An 18051-nucleotide genomic window follows, 5' to 3' on the forward strand; every position below is an offset into this window, starting at 1 on the left:
TAGGCAAACTATACAAACAGTCTTCAGAAAAGAATTCATAAATAAGGTTTAGCAGGAGAAAAATGAACAGTGGTAAGGATGGAATATGATTCAAATGATAATATGGTGCTCTGATTTCCAAAACAATAGCTTCTAAGGAGCTACATTCCCAACTCATGTGTCCTGGCTTTATTGCTACCATGCTGGTTATCAATTGCAAAAACCAAAAACATATTTCAGGAATAAGGTGCCATATTAGGTCTTTGTAGTCAGGTGCTCCTTTGTATTCAGACTAGGCCTGAGTACAATAATGTAGCACTTGGGAAGGAAGATGCAGCCCAGAAGCCCAGCACTGGAGGCCAACATAGAGAAGATCTGCACGGCTACCATGTACTTCCCCTTGGTGCTCAGGTAGGTGGGCACAAAGGACACCCAAACACTGCAGAAGACTAGCATGCTGAAGGTGATCAGCTTGGCTTCATTGAAGGCCCCAGGCAATTTCCTGGCTAGGAAAGCCACTGTGAAGCAGATGGCAGCCAGGAAGCCCATGTAGCCAAGGACAGTGTAAAACATGGCAACAGATCCTTCATTGCATTGCAGGATGATCTCTCCGGCCTGGGAGTGCATGTCAGAGTCTGAGAATGGAGGAGAGGTACCCAGCCAGATGACACAGATAAGAATTTGGATACTGGAACAGGAAATGACAATGGAGTTGGCCAGACTCTTTCCCAGCCATCTCCTCACCCTGTTTCCTGGCTTAGTGGCCAGGAAGGCCAGCACAACGGTTATAGTTTTTGCCAACAAAGAAGAGACAGCAACTGAGAAGATGATGCCAAAGGCTGTCTGCCTGAGAAGGCAGGTCACTTTCCTTGGCCGGCCTATAAACAGAAAGGAGGACAAAAAGGAAAGGAGGAGGGAGACAAGGAGGATGTAGGAAAGGTCCCTGTTGTTGGCTTTGACTATGGGAGTGTCAAGATATTTAATGAATATTCCTAAAACAAGGCCTGTGATTAAGGCCAAAAAGCAGGGCAGTGGAAGCCAAGAGGGTCCCCAGATATTCATCATAGGACAGGAAGGTGATAATCTTGGGGATGCATTGATCTCTGTCCTTGTTGGAGTATTGATCTTCTGGACATTTGGTGCAATGATCTGCATCTGGAAAAAGAAGAGTGTCTGCTTGAACATTTTCCTGCAGACTAGCAAAAAAAGCAGGTCAGTTTTGAATCCAGCCAACCCCCTTCATACAGAGACAGTGATAGGGCTTGATGTTTCTGCTAATCTACACAGAGAGTTGGCCCTTTCCATGTAGGTCCCTAGTGCAGATACCCCCTTATTCATCTCCCAAGGAAGCGCTTGGAGTGTTCTAGAAGCTCCAAGTTGTTAATTGCAGCTACATCTGATCTCACCCCAACACCAGGTGTTGTCAGATGGGTGTAATTTACAGAAAAAAGTTCCTTGGAGGAGAATGGACTTGAACTCTGGTCTTCCCAGTACAAACCAAACACCCCAGCTACTTTGCCAAACTGACTGGTTCAAGGGAGCCTACCAGATGCAGCAACACTCCCTAATTCTTACATACTCAAGGCTGTCTCAGTGGTACCTGGAAAGCTTTATTAAGATTATGTACCTTACTATTGAACCTTTATTAAATTCAACCATAAGACTATACTTGAATATTCATCAACAAAGGACATGAATTATTGTACTTTTTGCTGCACATTTCTCTGAAGTCTCCTACCTTGCTGAGTGGAGATCATCCCTTCCACGCATGGAGCACAGTCATGGCAGCAAATAGGTTTCCCTTTCTGAACCTTCTTGGCATATCCAAGGCGACAGCTTTCGGTACACCTGGCATGAGGAAGGGTCTGACCAAAAAGAGAGAAAGCATCAATGAAAGACTGTTAGCAAGTAACTTCTGGGTCAGTGCAGTCTCAGTCTCAGTCTATGTGGAATAGGCACGGCTTTGTTGTGGATGATCCATGGGACAAAACAAAGGGTCATAGACCTTGGGTCACAGTTGGGGCAGAAAGAGATAATCAAGAAGAAAGAATTACATGGAGATGTTAGAAAACACTGATGTCCTAGATCTGGAAGGGTTTAACAATGCTTTTGGGTGGCATGCATATTTGTGGTACGACAAGGTAAAGTCTCATAAGTTATTTAAAAACCATATTGTCAGGAAATCTTTGTTTACTGTCTGGATTAAATACAAGGACTTACTCGAAAACAAGACTCCGAGGTGGCTGTCACCGATGGAGGCTAAGGCCACAAAAATACTTAATATGGGGGGTGGCTGGGCAAAATACTGTGAAATAATAGAAAAAGTGGGTGACACTTGGAGGTTGCAGAGTTTTGAAAAACTGAAAGGAAAGGTGCGAGACTGGTTTCATTATGCCCAAATTTTAGAGATCTTTAAAAAGGACAAAAAAATTGGTTTCCAGGTGGAAAAATCAAAATTAGAGTCAGAACTACTTGAACCTAAGACGAAAGTGCTTTCAAGAATGTATAACTTGTTGCTTAAATGGAACACTCAAGACGAGACAGTTAAATCAGCCATGATAAAATGGGCACAAGATATTGGGTACAACATTATGTTTGAAGACTGGGAAAGGTTATGGACCACCGGTATGAAATTCACGGCATGTAGTGCCTTAAAAGAAAACATTATGAAAATGATGTACAGGTGGTACATGACCCCAGTCAAACTTGCAAAGATATATCATTTGTCTGACAATAAATGTTGGAAATGTAAGGAGGCTGAAGGAACATTCTTTCACCTTTGGTGGACATGCCCGAGGGTGAAGGCTTTTTGGGAAATGATTTATAACGAGTTGAAAAAGGTATTTAAGTATACCTTTCATAAGAAACCAGAGGCCTTCCTCCTGGGCATTGTAGGCCAGAGAGTGCCAAAGAAAGATAGAACTTTCTTTCTATATGCAACTACAGCAGCAAGAATTCTTATAGCCAAATACTGGAAGGCACAGGAGCTACCCACACTGGAAGAGTGGCACACGCAACTGATGGACTATATGGAACTGGCTGAAATGACTGGCAGAATCCGAGACCTGGGAGAAGAGGCAGTGGAAGAGGACTGGAAAAAATTTAAGGAATATTTACAAAAACATTATAAGTTATATGAATGTTGAGAATTTGCTAAGTTTTGAGAAAAACATGCTTCAGTATGGAGATTCGGAAATGATTGAAACTAAGTTACGACTGAGAAAAGTTTAATTTTTAGAATAAATAATTAGATGATAACACAAAAACACATGAAACAAGGTATTAATTTGCTGTTTATTTTCATTGTAAAGAACGCAGGGATGGAGGATGTGGGGAAGTCCAGTTGATGATGAAAAAAAGGTTTGGAAAAATGAATTTACTTTTGTTTAATCTTTTCTTTTTTCTGTAAAATAGCTTTTGTTGTGTTATTGACGCTGTATTGACGATGTACTTTGACCTTGGAAAACAAAGCAATAAAAAAAAAAATTAAAAAAAGAAAGAAAGAATTACATGGAGACTGTATTGCCCTTGGATTTAGGAGTCAGAGCTGTCTGCCATCATTACAAAGGTCTAGTAAACACACTACAAATCTGCAATCATGGAAACCATTTACAAATATCAAAATCCAGAGAAAGAAACAAGCTGAAACAGAAAGGTATTTGGAGCAGCTGTGTTGTGCTCAATTCTGAAGTCTGGCATGCTTCCTGACTGCTGCAAAAGCCATGCCACAGTCATATTCTAACCTGCTTCTCCATTTTCATGTTTCTTATTTTGACTTTCCTCCATTCATCTCCTCCCCCGTATAGTTTTAGCCCATTACTTGGATAGGCATAAATTATATTGTTTCTCCCAACAGAGTATCAGAGCTTAACATATCTCTAAAAGGGAATACAACGCAATGAATGGGTTTTGCAGACCTGGTTGAACATTCTGGACCACGCAAGAGCCCCTTCGTCAATGGTGAATTTTGTGCTTGAGGATCCCTGTCTGCTTATGCTCCCAAATTTCACGGCACCAAAGGACTTGTTGGGAAATGGCACCCAGTTCACAATGTCAGATTCAACTGTCAGCTGCCCATTCTCATCCAAATAGACTCCTTCCATGGAAGTATTGTAAAACTGGGAGCTTCCCAGGAAAGGGTGAAGCTAGAACAGGAAAGAAAGCATGCACATTTAGAAAAGAAGAAAACCATCTAGATAACTTGGCCTAATTGCTGAAGATCTTTGTACAGACTGACAATGGGATCTTTAGCCCATTGTTTCTGCTTCAGCCTTTTGGGACAGACTAAAGCCGCGAGATACATACCCTTGGAAGAATTCTGCAAGGATGAGTTTCCTTGGCTAGTAATAGCATGAAGCCTTGCTAGGGAATCAGGTGGTAAAGTGGAGGCAGATTGTTTTCTCAGCAGTAAAATTAAGATATGGGTAACAGTACAGTACAGTGGTACCTCGGGTTACAGACGCTTCAGGTTACAGACTCCGCTAACCCAGAAATAGTACCTCAGGTTAAGAACTTTTCTTCAGGATGAGAACAGAAATCGTGCGGTGGTAGCACAGCAGCAGCTGGAGCCCCCATTAGCTAAAGTGGTACGTCAGGTTAAGAGCAGGTTCAGGTTAAGAACGGACCTCCAGAACGAATTAAGTTATCAACCAGAGGTACCACTGTAAATGGAGGCAAAGTAAAGTCAAGCCTGAATGGAATTCACAGCACCGATGCCTGTTCAGCCTGTGAGGAAAACAGCAATACCTGCCAAGACTGTATCCTTTGATATTTCAGCCTCTTTTTACCCTTCGCCACCATCTGATTGGATTTGGAGGAAAGTGCAGCCCTCAAGGCCCGTGCCAGAGCAAGGACAAGGTTGTAAATACTGTAACTATCCAGAGACAGGGTTTTCTCAATCACTTCGTCAGGCGGGGACTCCAGAGTGTCGCCTTCCCTGCACCTTCTCCTTCCTTTTACAGAGAACATGTGCTTTGAATATGAACACTTAAATGATTTATCCCCAAACTTCCACATAGAACTGAAAAATGTTCTATAATCGTCATAGTTTGGCCTTCTTTTAATACGAGCTAAGAAAGAGAAAAACCCATGGATTTGCAGGGGAGAAAGCAGATCATAAGACAAATTCAAGGTGAGATCCCACAAAGCTGTTGTGATCCAGACTTTCCCCACAATGGGTCTTATATGCTTTTCAACCACTTTTTGCAAAACAAGTATTATACTAAAGAAGTAACGATTCTCCCCATAGTAGACTAATACATTGACTTCGTTCCACATGAAAAATGTTTTGAGAGGCACTATTACTTTTGCATCCGCTACTGAGGTGCTAAGTGAGAAGGCAGCACAAATTGTGTTCCTGGTTAGCAGCGGCTTCAAGGTCCTCATGAACCTCTCTCCATTGTTGGTGTCTGGAGCAATGAGGCCAATCCAAGTCCAGGTGAAGTGCAGGAGCAGTTGGATTATCCCCAGATACTGATGTTCTTCTTTGGGGACCATTCGGTAGATAAAAGGGAACTGAGTTTTGTCATTAAGAGTGTCAGAAACAAAACCATAACTGACCTAGTAAAGAAGAGAAGAGATTAGTGTTGTCACTCCCAATAAAATCCCAAATCCAGTACTTTGTACTTGCCTAGATTATAACTTTTCTCTGACACAGGAAACAGAGAAACAGCACAGTTTCATGGGGGCTAAGGAGCTTTACCCCAGGGAGCTTCACAATATCCCATATTTTGTTGTTTGCTTTCAAAAAACAGGTGACAGTCTTTGGAATGGTTTGCTTTTGCTTTATGTTATGCCCTGACTGCATTTTTTTTACCCCTTTTAGAACATGTATTTTGTAGCAGTATTATTTAATTGTATATTATTTCATCCTTATTTATTCATTAAAGTGTCACATTTAAGAAAAAAGGACAGATTTTGTTAAAAAGGAAAAAGCTCACACAAAATTACAATGAACATTTTTAGCTCACGTTAGACTAATAATAATAACAATAATTTATTATTTATACCCCTGCTGTTAGAGTGGGAATTGAAGGATGAAACAACTTAAGAAGTAATGATAACGTGGGCAAAGGATTTTTGTCATACAATCCAATTGGAAAATTGGGAAAGGTTGTGGAAGGTGGATATCAATTTCACAACCTGTAATACGATAAAATAATCCACAAACTTGACATGAGCACAAACTTGACATGAGCCAACAGTGTGACGCGGCAGCTAAAAAAGCCAATGCAATTCTGGGCCTCATCAATAGGAGTATAGCATCTAGATCAAGGGAAGTAATAGTGCCACTGTATTCTGCTCTGGTCAGACCTCACCTGGAGTACTGTGTCCAGTTCTGGGCACCACAGTTCAAGAAGGACACTGACAAACTGGAACGTGTCCAGAGGAGGGCAACCAAAATGGTCAAAGGCCTGGAAACAATGCCTTATGAGGAACGGCTAAGGGAGCTGGGCATGTTTAGCCTGGAGAAGAGGAGGTTAAGGGGTGATATGATAGCCATGTTCAAATATATAAAAGGATGTCACATAGAGGAGGGAGAAAGGTTGTTTTCTGCTGCTCCAGAGAAGCGGACACGGAGCAATGGATCCAAACTACAAGAAAGAAGATTCCACCTAAACATTAGGAAGAACTTCCTGACAGTAAGAGCTGTTCGACAGTGGAATTTGCTGCCAAGGAGTGTGGTGGAGTCTCCTTCTTTGGAGGTCTTTAAGCAGAGGCTTGACAACCATATGTCAGGAGTGCTCTGATGGTGTTTCCTGCTTGGCAGAGGGTTGGACTCGATGGCCCTTGTGGTCTCTTCCAACTCTATGATTCTATGATTCTATGAAAAGAGAACACGATGAAAATGTTTTGCCGCTGGTACCTCACTCCGGAAAAATTGGCAAGGATTTGCAAAAAGTAGTCAAACCAATGCTGGAGATGTAAGAAGGAGGTGGGAACCTTTTATCACTCATGGCGGGGATGTAAAATTGTAAGAAAATTTTAGAACGAGGTATATGAGGTGCTGAAAAAATCAATCAAGATTTTGTTTGCCAAAAAGCCAGAGGCATTTTTGTTAGGCCTAATATTAAACGACATTCCCAGAGATAAGCAGAATGTATTCCTTTAGGCGACAGCAGCAGCAGCCAGAATACTGATTGCAAAGAACTGGAAGGGGGAGAAAATCCCATCATTATTAGAATGGCAAAGTAAACCCTGTGAGTTTTTGGAAATGGCAAAATTGACGGCAACTATTAGAGGCCATTCAAATCAGAGAATAATTAAAGAGTGGGAGGGAGTGAAGGCATATATGAAAAAATATGGTTCCAGAACTGGAATATTAATAGATAACGGGTAAAACGTGCAGGGGTAAGCAAGGAAATAGTAAAAGAATCAGCTGAAGAATGATTAAATTACAACAATACAACAAGATGGAAGAAGTAAAATAAATAAATGAATTGAGATCACACATGGGTGAAGGGGAATGGGGAGTGTAGGGGGTACAGTGGAATTTGAAATATTATTTATAATATAAAAGTTTTAATATATTTCCAACTGTGTTGTATTTCTATACAGCAAAGAGAAGTTTAGAGTAATTAGGTATATCTTAATTTAGTTAATTATTTAATAGGTTTATGTTTAAAATGAATATGGATGTTGAATTTTATGTTTGTCATTTTTCTTTTTTTGGTTTTGGAATATATCTGTCATCTATCTATCTAACATGTTTAGCTCACATTAGAATAATAATAATAATAATAATAATAATAATAATAATAATAATAATAATTTATTATTTATACCCCACCCATTTGGCTGGGTTTCTCCAGCCACTCTGGGTGGCTAATAATAGCCATCAGTTCTTCTATATAAAATTAAATCCTAAAATTATTTGCTATAAACACTACATGGGTATCTATCTAAATGGGCATCAATACTAGATTGCTGAGGTAGTAGAAGAAAATTTCCTGTTGCTTGTCCATGAAAAAAGATATGCTTTGTGGCATAAACTCATATCTGGAAGATGAAATCCTCCTCTTGATACCATCAGCTCAATTTTCTTAAGATTTATCCCAAATAAATGTACAAAGCGTACTACTAATCTTTGGAGAATAAATATAGTTTGACAACAACACATTTCATTTTGGGTTTACAATGGCACAATGCAAAATCGTAACTTTTTCCTGCCTTATTTATGTTCCATTTTGAAATATTAGAACTCATTTGGGTTCTCATCCCAGTTGTTTCTCCTCTAGATGACACTGCATTGAGCTCCTGTGGAGATAGACAAATCCTTCCTCCATTCGCTATCAAGATCTGATTACTGTGCTTTGAATATGAACATTTAAATGCTTTCCACAGAACCACAAAAGTGTGGTTCTGCATTTTTACACCGCATCCCCTGAATTTCACCAAGACTAGATACAATACTAGTGAATCACAGAATCGTCAAATTGGAAGGGACCACAAGGGCCATCTAGTTCAACCCCCTGGGATGCAGGAATCTTATGTGGCTAGAGTTCTGATTAAGACTGAAAGCATGTAACAAGAATATATCATTTCAGGGTGTTTGTGGCCAGACAGAAAAACTTAGAACAAAGCTCCCATTCCTGGATGCCAAAATTTGTGAAGATGTTTAAGAATTGCTCTCCTCCCTGTACTCCTGAAACCCTCACCTTCAGAGTAGGGTAAGGAAGGAATTGCTTGGACTACTCATGCCTAAAAAGCAGAGGGCAAATGGAAAGCTGCTCAGACCCATGCTTTCTAGCCATGGGATGAGAGGAAGTGTGGATGAGTCCAGAATCCCCTGAGTCATCTTTGTTAAGAAGGGGTTGAAGGCAAACTCTCCTTATGCCTTAGAATCATGGATGACATTTTCACATCACTCCAAAGAAACAGCAAAGAATATTTGGGACTTTTCCTTCCCTCCTGACATTCATACCTGTGGGGTTTTGTAGATGCTTGACATGATTGAAATATCTTTGGATGTGTCAGAGTCAGCCCCCTCAATAACAGCCAATGCTTTATTCCATGGTCCACAGTAATAGTTTGGGATATTTGCCTGCCCAGGGCAGAGCAGGTCCACCATGGCACCACAAGTCATTCTGGCATCATAAAAGTTGTCATAGATGTCATAGCCCAGGGTGAGGTTGGGGGAAAGCCTGTGGTTCTGATTGACCTCCCGAACGGCAAACAAGAAGGAAAGGATATGCCAGTATGTCAGGGGTCCCATCCTGGGGAAAAACTGTATGTCAAATTGACATCCTGTTTCTTTCCACACAGAGACAATATTGTGTCATCCTTACCTGTTATGCCGGGGGGGCAGAAATCATGAAATGGGTCTGCGCACCTGAGATCCATAAACCCCTTCCTGTCCAAATATTAGAAGAATGGGGTATTCCAATGCAAATGTCATAATAGTGTGGGTGAAAGCACACCGTTTGCAGTAGATGAGTATCTAACATTCAGAATGAATCTGAACATTTTCCTCCAAAGGGAAGAAAATAGAAGACATGATTTACCAAACAAAAGTACCAGCAATGAGGAGATGTGTCTGGTAGCAGCCCTAGCCAAGGGGAGACAGGAAGGGTAGCTGCCCCCCCCCATCAATAAAAATAATTAACTATCTGAGCCTCTGCCCACTCAAACAAAAATCCTGGCTATGCTCATGCCTGGTAGACAAGGTCTTAGGTGTCCATGAGGTCTTATTCAGTTTGCATAAAGCTTTTACAACAGTAGGCACATAAGGACTTACCCATTAACTCTGGTTAAGGGAGGCTCATTGAAGACGCTTAGTTTGAACCCAACAGGTGTAGCGGATATGACCCCACTAATATGGTAGTCTCCTCGCCTGTACCAATTCAAGGGTTGATTGGGATCCCTTATCAAAGTCAATGGGCATTTTGAGTTCAGCATCTCTGGAGTTGCTTCAGGTAGTAGCAATAGCAACAGCAGAAGCGTACTTATTATATGCTTGCCTTTAACCCCCACCTCCTTCTTGAGTGCTATCAGCAGCACAACCATCAGATTACCAGCAGCTAAAATCTGCTTGGAAGACCCAGGCTGTATTGACTTAATCACAGGGAACATGCCTGGCGTACATGGCTTGAGAGCCAAAGAGGATTCAATCCAGCCCCACGTAGGCAGCATAACCCCACCCCACCCTCAGTGGCACAGTGGAGAAGTATTTATGTACCAGTATTTATGTACCAGTCTCTTCTGGCTGAGTCTGATGAGGTTGCATCATGTTGTTGTTCACTGTTGAACTCAAATATGATTTTATTCCTCTTGAGCCTTGGCAAGATGATGACAAAGAAATCACCACTGTTTTTAATAATTATATTTCCCTCGCACCTTGCTGCCTTCATGGCTCCAGGTGTAAAGCTGAAGAAAAGCATAATAGAGCCATAGAATCGTAGAACTGGAAGGCACCTCAAGTGTCATCTAGTCCAACCCCCTGCAATTCAGGAATCTCAGTTATGCATCCATGACAGGAAGCCATCCAAACTCTGCTTAAATATCTCCAAGAACGGAGAGTCCACAACATCCTGAGGGAATTCATTCCACTTTCAAACTGTTCTTACCATCAGAAAGTTCTTCCCAGTGTTTAGTCTCCACAAAGCTTCCTCCATCTTTTATGCAACAGCCCTTTAGATAGTTGAAGAATTTGCCACTGCAATGTGCTTCTACATTGTGGCATGGGTCAGAGAGGGGAAGGGGAGGTTGCCTTGACCTTACCAGCATTGCTCCCAACTTTTCCAGCTACAATCTAAGGTCACTGAATGTCCTTGGAGATGCTGACCTGAAGCAGACACCTTCTGGGTTTCAGAGCACCTACACACAACTTCATCTTGGCCATATAGAATCATAGAATTGTAGAGTTGTTGGAAACCTCCAGGGTCATCTAGTCAAACTCCCTGCAATGTAGACATCTCAACTACAGTATCCATGACAGATAGCCACCCAAGCTCTGCTTAAAACCGTCCAAGAAAGGACAGTCCACAGTCTGCTGAGGGAAATGGTTCCATTGTCAAACACCTCTTACTGCCAAAGTTTCCCCCGATGCTTAGTCAGAATCTCCTTTCTTGTAACTTGAAGCCGTTGGTTCAAGTCCCATGCTCCAGAGCAGGAGAAAACTAATTTGTTCCCTCTTCCATGCGACAGCCCTTGAGGTATTTGAAGATGACTATCATATCTTCTCTCAGTCTCCTCTTTTCCTGGTTAAAGATACTCAGCTCTCTCCACCATTCTTCATAAGGCTTGGTTTCCAGACCCATGATCACCTTGGTTGCCCTCCATAACACAGGTTCCAGCTTGTCAACATGCTTCTTAAATTGTGATGCTCAGAACTGGACACAGTATTCCAGGTGTGGTCTGACGAAGGCAGAATAGAGTGGTACTTTTACTTCCCTTGATCTGGACACTATACATCTGTTGATGCAGCCTAGAATAGCATTAGCTTTTTCTTGCTGCTGCATCACACTGTTGGCTCATGTTAAGCTTGTGGCCCACTAAGATCCCTAAATCCTTTTCACATGAACTGCTAGTAAGCCAGGTGTCCTCCATCCTATATTTGTGTGTCTGGCCCTTCCTGCCTAAGTGCAGAACATTTCAGCACCTAAGTGCAGGTTCTCTAACACCCACCCTTGTTTACACACACACACACACACACACACAAACACACACAAACACACACGGCCCTTCTAGTCTGCTTTTAACACACATAACTTTGTGTGTGCACATTTTTTTGGTTGAAAGGGAATCTCAGTTTTGTAAAAATTCACCTCTACACCCCCTTGTTTGTTACCCAGGTGAGGAACCTTTTGAATAAACCACAGAACCAAGGGAACTATTTCCGAGTCCAGCATCCGGATTTGGGAACCCAGCGTTTATTATAGCTATTGCAATAGGACAGAGCTCGCCCAACTCAACGTGCCAGTTGAGAACATCTGCCCTGAGGCACTTCAGAAGAAAAGCTCATATAGTAGTTCAAACATAGCAAATAATCATTAAAAAATCTTCACATAGATCAGGAAAGGTTACAGGTCATGAGAAGTAAAGCACACATGGCTCCATCCTGGTATCTTCACCCCCACATCACCTTGGAGTGGTCCTTGTGTGCCCAGGCCATTGGACCATTTTATGTCTTGGGTGTCTGGCATTATCCTGGCAACCTAGCCTTCAGTGAGGGAAGAGCATGATAAAATCCTCTTCCTGGGTCTCAGATAGCTTCAGGGATAGCTGATTTACACTCTGGTGCTAAAACATCCTGCCATTTGTACCACTTTCAGAGGAAGATCAGGAGAGAGGAGAGAGCAGAAGAGGAGGGAGACTCACAAGTGCAGAACACACAAAAATCAAGCCTAATACATTCTAAAATATTCCAAAATACATTCTGAAAGGTTAGATACAATTAAAGTGAAGCATTGAAACATGATTAAAATAAGGTTTTAATGGGGTCTCTAATTCTTATACTATACCAGAAAGAAATTGATGTCTCATATACCCCAGGTAGTGTGGTTGCTGACCTTGAGCCAGACATCCTGGAAAGTGAAGTCAAATGGGCCTTAGAAAGCATCGCTAATAACAAGGCCAGTGGAAGTGATGATATTCCAGCTGAATTATTTAAAATTTTAAACGATGATGCTGTTAAGGTGCTACACTCAATATGCCAGCAAATTTGGAAAACTCAGCAGTGGCCAGAGGATTAGAGAAGATCAGTCTACATCCCAATCCCAAAGAAGGGCAGTGCCAAAGAATGCTCCAACTACCGCACAATTGCACTCATTTCACACGCTAGCAAGGTTATGCTTAAAATTCTACAAGGCAGGCTTAAGCAGTATGCGGACCGAGAACTCCCAGAAGTGCAAGCTGGATTTAGAAGAGGCAGAGGAACCAGAGACCAAATTGCAAACATGCGCTGGATTATGGAGAAAGCTAGAGAGTTCCACAAAGACATCTACTTCTGCTTCATTGACTATGCAAAAGCCTTTGACTGTGTCGACCACAGCAAACTATGGCAAGTTCTTAAAGAAATGGGAGTGCCTGATCACCTCATCTGTCTCCTGAGAAATCTCTATGTGGGACAAGAAGCTACAGTTAGAACTGGATATGGAACAACTGATTGGTTCAAAATTGGGAAAGGAGTACGACAAGGCTGTATATTGTCCCCCTGCTTATTTAACTTATATGCAGAATTCATCATGCGAAAGGCTGGGCTGGATGAATCCCAAGCCGGAATTAAGATCGCCGGAAGAAATATCAACAACCTCAGATATGCAGATGACACAACCTTGATGGCAGAAAGTGAGGAGGAATTAAAGAACCTTTTAATGAGGGTGAAAGAGGAGAGCGCAAAATATGGTCTGAAGCTCAACATCAAAAAAACGAAGATCATGGCCACTGGTCCCATCACCTCCTGGCAAATAGAAGGGGAAGAAATGGAGGCAGTGAGAGATTTTATTTTCTTGGGCTCCATGGATCACTGCAGATAGTGACAGCAGTCACGAAATTAAAAGACGCCTGCTCCTTGGGAGAAAGGCGATGGCAAATCTAGACAACATCTTAAAAAGTAGAGACATCACCTTACCAACAAAGGTCCGTATAGTTAAAGCCATGGTTTTCCCAATAGTGATGTATGGAAGTGAGAGCTGGACCATAAAGAAGGCTGATCGCCGAAGAATTGATGCTTTTGAATTATGGTGCTGGAGGAGACTCTTGAGAGTCCCATGGACTGCAAGAAGATCAAACGCATCCATTCTTAAGGAAATCAGACCTGAGTGCTCACTGGAAGGACAGATCGTGAAGTTGAGGCTCCAATACTTTGGCCACCTCATGAGAAGAGAAGACTCCCTGGAAAAGACCCTGATGTTGGGAAAGATGGAGGGCACAAGGAGAAGGGGACGACAGAGGATGAGATGGTTGGATAGTGTTCTCGAAGCTACAAACATGAGCCTGACCAAATTGCGGGAGGAGGTGGAAGACAGGAGTGCATGCCGTTTACCTTCCCTCTATAAAGCAGTACCTATTTATCTACTTGCACTTAGAGGTGCTTTCGAACTGCTAGGTGGGCAGGAGCTGGGACCGAACGACAGGAGCTCACCCCGCCGCGGGGATTCGAACCGCCGAACTTACGATCAGCAAGTCCTAGGCACTGAGGTTTTACCCACAGCGCCACCCGTGTCCCCCAGGACCTGGTAGACCAGGGTTCAAATCCTCGCTTAGCCATGAAGCTCACTGAGTAACCTTGAGCGGTCACTGCCTCTCAATGTAATAGGGTTGCCATGAAGCTAAACTGGGGAGGAGAAGAATCATGTCTGATTGAACCTGGGACCTTATCCATAAAAAAACCCCTCTACCACTGACCTTTCCTAGATGTGTAAATGTTCAAGTGTACAGGTGTAACAAATCCATATTTTGTGACTGTTAATCCTAGTCCGCCCCTCCCTAATATCAAAGTTGGTGATCTTAGGTTTACTGGTAGGGCAGAGAAGGTGGGGTCACCTACAAAAAAAGGAGAGGAGGATGGGCAGCCCCCATCTGGTCATCCATGGTGTGCAGATATATTCAAATATATTCATTAATAAATGATATATCTGTTGATCCTCTAAAAACTGTTTCTTTAGCAAGTTTTGTCAAATGTCAGGCTATGGGACACAGTGGTGATTTCTCACAAACATGTTTCCCCCCCAGTTCTGCACCTGCTCCTTGATCAATCCAGGAGAATACAGGAAGAGATGTTTAATTATGTACCTAATTATGTAATTACAGTCTTCTCGCCAAATCTCCAGGGATTTCTCTGCAAAGATTGCCTTTGCAACCGATAATGTAAAGTCAGAACCAAGGCCTAAATGAAAAAGTAACTTCTCAAGAACTCATCAGAGGTGCTCTGCTTCAAGGCCAAAGGCCAATGTGGCCCAGCATCCCATTTTCCACAGTGGCCAAATGGATGAAGCAAATTTATCTAGACCAGGCATGGGGAACCTGTGGTCCTCCAACTGTTGCTGCACTACAGCTCCCATCATCCCCAGGCCATTGCTCATGCTTGCTGGGGCTGATGGGAGTTGTAGTTCAGCAACACCTGAACATAAGAAGAGCCTGCTGGATCAGACCAATGGCGCATCAAGCACAGCATCCTGTTCTCACAGTGGCCAACCAGAAGCCTACGGGAAACGCACAAGCGGGGCTCAAGCACAAGAGGCCTCTCAACCTCCTGTGGTTTCCAGCAACTGGTGTTCAGAGGCATTGCTGCCTCGACTGTGGAGACAGAGAAGACCCACCAGCAGCCACCAACAGCTTCTTGCTGCTCCATGAAATTGTCTGATCTTCATTTGAAGCCATCTTGGTCTGATGGCCATCACTGCCTCCTGTGGGAGCGGGTTCTATAGTTTAGCTGAGCAATGCCTGGATAAATATTTTCTCTTATCTATTCTGAATCTCCCAACATTCAGTTAGACTGGGAGTTCAAAGGTTCCCCATTCCCAGTCTGGACCCATTGCAGTCTGGCTTTAGACCTGGATAGAAGATTGGGAAAAACCTGGCCACTTTGATCACCATTTTCTGGAAAGGGTTCTGCCCTGTTCATTCTCCAGGACCTATTGGTAGTTAATCATATGAAGGCTGTGTGTGTTGGGAGAAGAAGGCACTGTACTGCAATGGTTCTGTTGACTACCGTATTTTTCGCTCTATAGGACGCACCCGACCATAGGACGCACCTTGTTTTAGAGGGGGAGAACAAGGGGGGGGGGGAAATCTCCCCCTCTCTGCTCAGCGCCCCTTCAGCGAAGCGGCAGGAGAAACGGAGCCCCTTCCATTTCTCCTCCCACTTCGCTGAAGGCGCGCTACGCAGCTTTCCCTCTCTGCTGAAGCCAGGAGAGTCTTGCTCTGCGCTTTGGAGGCTTTGCGTTGCTATCGCTGAAGCCAAGGAGCCTGCATTTGCTCCATAGGACGCACACACATTTCCCCTTAATTTTTGGAGGGGGAAAAGTGCGTCCTATAGAGCGAAAAATATGGTATAGGGCTGCTATTGGCCTACACAGTCACTTATGGACTCATTGTTAAAACCCTGTTTATGGAAGACAATCTTACTTGGCTATGAGTGTTCGCCGAAAAAGACCAGAGAGCTGTGCATATTATTATTGTTATTATTACAACCTAAAAACACAGCTATCCAGTTAGAAGGTGGGACTGAGAAATCCTGCCCCACTAAAAGGTGCTTCAGTGCTGCCTTTCAAATCAAAGGCCAAAAGCCCAGATAGAAGAATAGTCATTTCCTGGTGGCTAAAGATAAATAAAGATGGCACCAGGAGAGACTCGCTGAGGAGAGCATTCCACAGCGGCAAAGGGAAAACTTGAAGAAGACCCTCTGGTGATGATCCGGGGCCTGGGTCTATTCATGTGAGGAGAGGTAGTTCTTGAGGTGGTGGACTCCTGACCCTCATAAGGCTTTTAAAGTAAAAACTAGCACTTTGAATAGAGCCTGTCAACTAATCGGTAGCCATTGCAGTCATGACAGAATTGGTGTTACATGCTCAGATCGCCCTGCCCTGGTCAATCAGTCTGGTCAATGGATTCTGAAACAGTTGATGGAGATGTGGTCTAAACCACTGAGCCTCTTGGGCTTGTCGATCGCAACATGGGCGGTGCAAATCCACACGATGGGGTGAGCTCCCGTTGCCAGTGACAAAAAAGAATTCCTAAAATGCTCAACCCAAGAGCACAGTTATAATAAGAAGAAATCCTACCCCATCCCACTAAAAGTTCAGCACCACGGTCAAGGCCAGCTTATTTACCAAAGGCCTGTATAGATGGAAGTGTCTTAACCTGCCACCTAAAATGGAGAATGATGGCAGCAAGCACATTTGGGGGTGGGGAGCATTCCACAGCTTAGCTCCAGAAACAGTCGTCCATCCTGACTTTCATGTAGGGGCCAAATCACAGGGCTGAAACTTAATAAGGTCCACTAGTCACAAAATGGCGGGTCCGCCGGATGAGCCAGTGACAAAACTGTGGCAGATGAAGGCAGAGTTTGGCATAATCAAACAGCAATTAATGACTCAGGGACTAGTTTTGTGACTTAGTCTCCACAAGTTAAGCAGAATCTTTGCATTCAAAAGCACTAAGCGGAAAAGGCTTTTTATTTCATAACACCCGGCATTCCTCACATTTTACTTGTCTACTCTTGTTTTGTCTTCCATCTTCTTTTCACAGCTTGTATCATATTCCTCCAAAAACTGTCATCTTTCTGCCCTGCTCATTTTATATTCACTTTTTCTTCCTTTCCCCCTCTCTTATTCCTTTTCTTTCTTTTCCCAAGTTGTTGTAATTCTAGATATTAACCCTTTATCACTCATCCTAATTTCCCACAACACATCCTCTTGCCTTTTCCCTCAGAGCAGAGAGATTTCCCTTCCTTCTTTAAACCCTTGCCCTCCTTCAGCCTCTCTGTCCCCTGGACACCTTTATGCCCCTTTAAACTGTCAAGTAATGCCCTTGCTCCAACCAAAGAGCTATGTGTGGCCCAGGGGCAGGATGGGTAAATTAGGAGGCACTGGGTGGGCTGTGGCCCTGAGGCCCACTGCTGGACCATGGGCCAGTCTTTCAGAAGTGCTAGGAAAGGTCATGCCAACCTCCCGTGCCCCTCTCTGACCCATGTCACAAGTAGAACCACAATGCAGTGGGAAGTTCTTCAGATATCTAAAGGATCGTCACATGGAAGATGAAGCAAGCTTGTTTTCTTCTGCTCTGGAGGGTGGGACCTGAAACAGTGGATCAAGTGACAAGAAAAGAGATTCAGACTAAACCTTAGGAAGAACTTTCTGACAGCTGCTCAACAATGTAAATCTCCTTCAGGGTCCCTTCTCATTCTGCAGTTCTATAGCTCTATGATTCGATGGAACATGTATTCCTTCAGGCCTACACCTGGCGCTATAAAGGGAGTTCAACATGGTGCGAGGGCAAATGTAATTATTAAAAATAATGGTGATTTCTTTGTCATCGTCTTGCCAAAGCTCAAGAGGAATAAAATCATATTTGCGTCCAGCATTGAACAACAACATGATGTAACTTCTTCAGACTCAGCCAGAAGAGACT

At 43.1% G+C, this 18051-nt stretch overlaps 1 pseudogene; it reads right to left on the reverse strand.

The window, feature by feature from the left end:
- Positions 1–234: 234 nt before the first annotated feature.
- LOC114591169 (vomeronasal type-2 receptor 26-like) lies at positions 235–3740 on the reverse strand (annotated as a pseudogene).
- Positions 3741–18051: the final 14311 nt, after the last annotated feature.

Source organism: Podarcis muralis, chromosome 2 (genome assembly GCF_964188315.1).
Source record: "Podarcis muralis chromosome 2, rPodMur119.hap1.1, whole genome shotgun sequence".
Lineage (NCBI taxonomy): Eukaryota > Metazoa > Chordata > Lepidosauria > Squamata > Lacertidae > Podarcis > Podarcis muralis.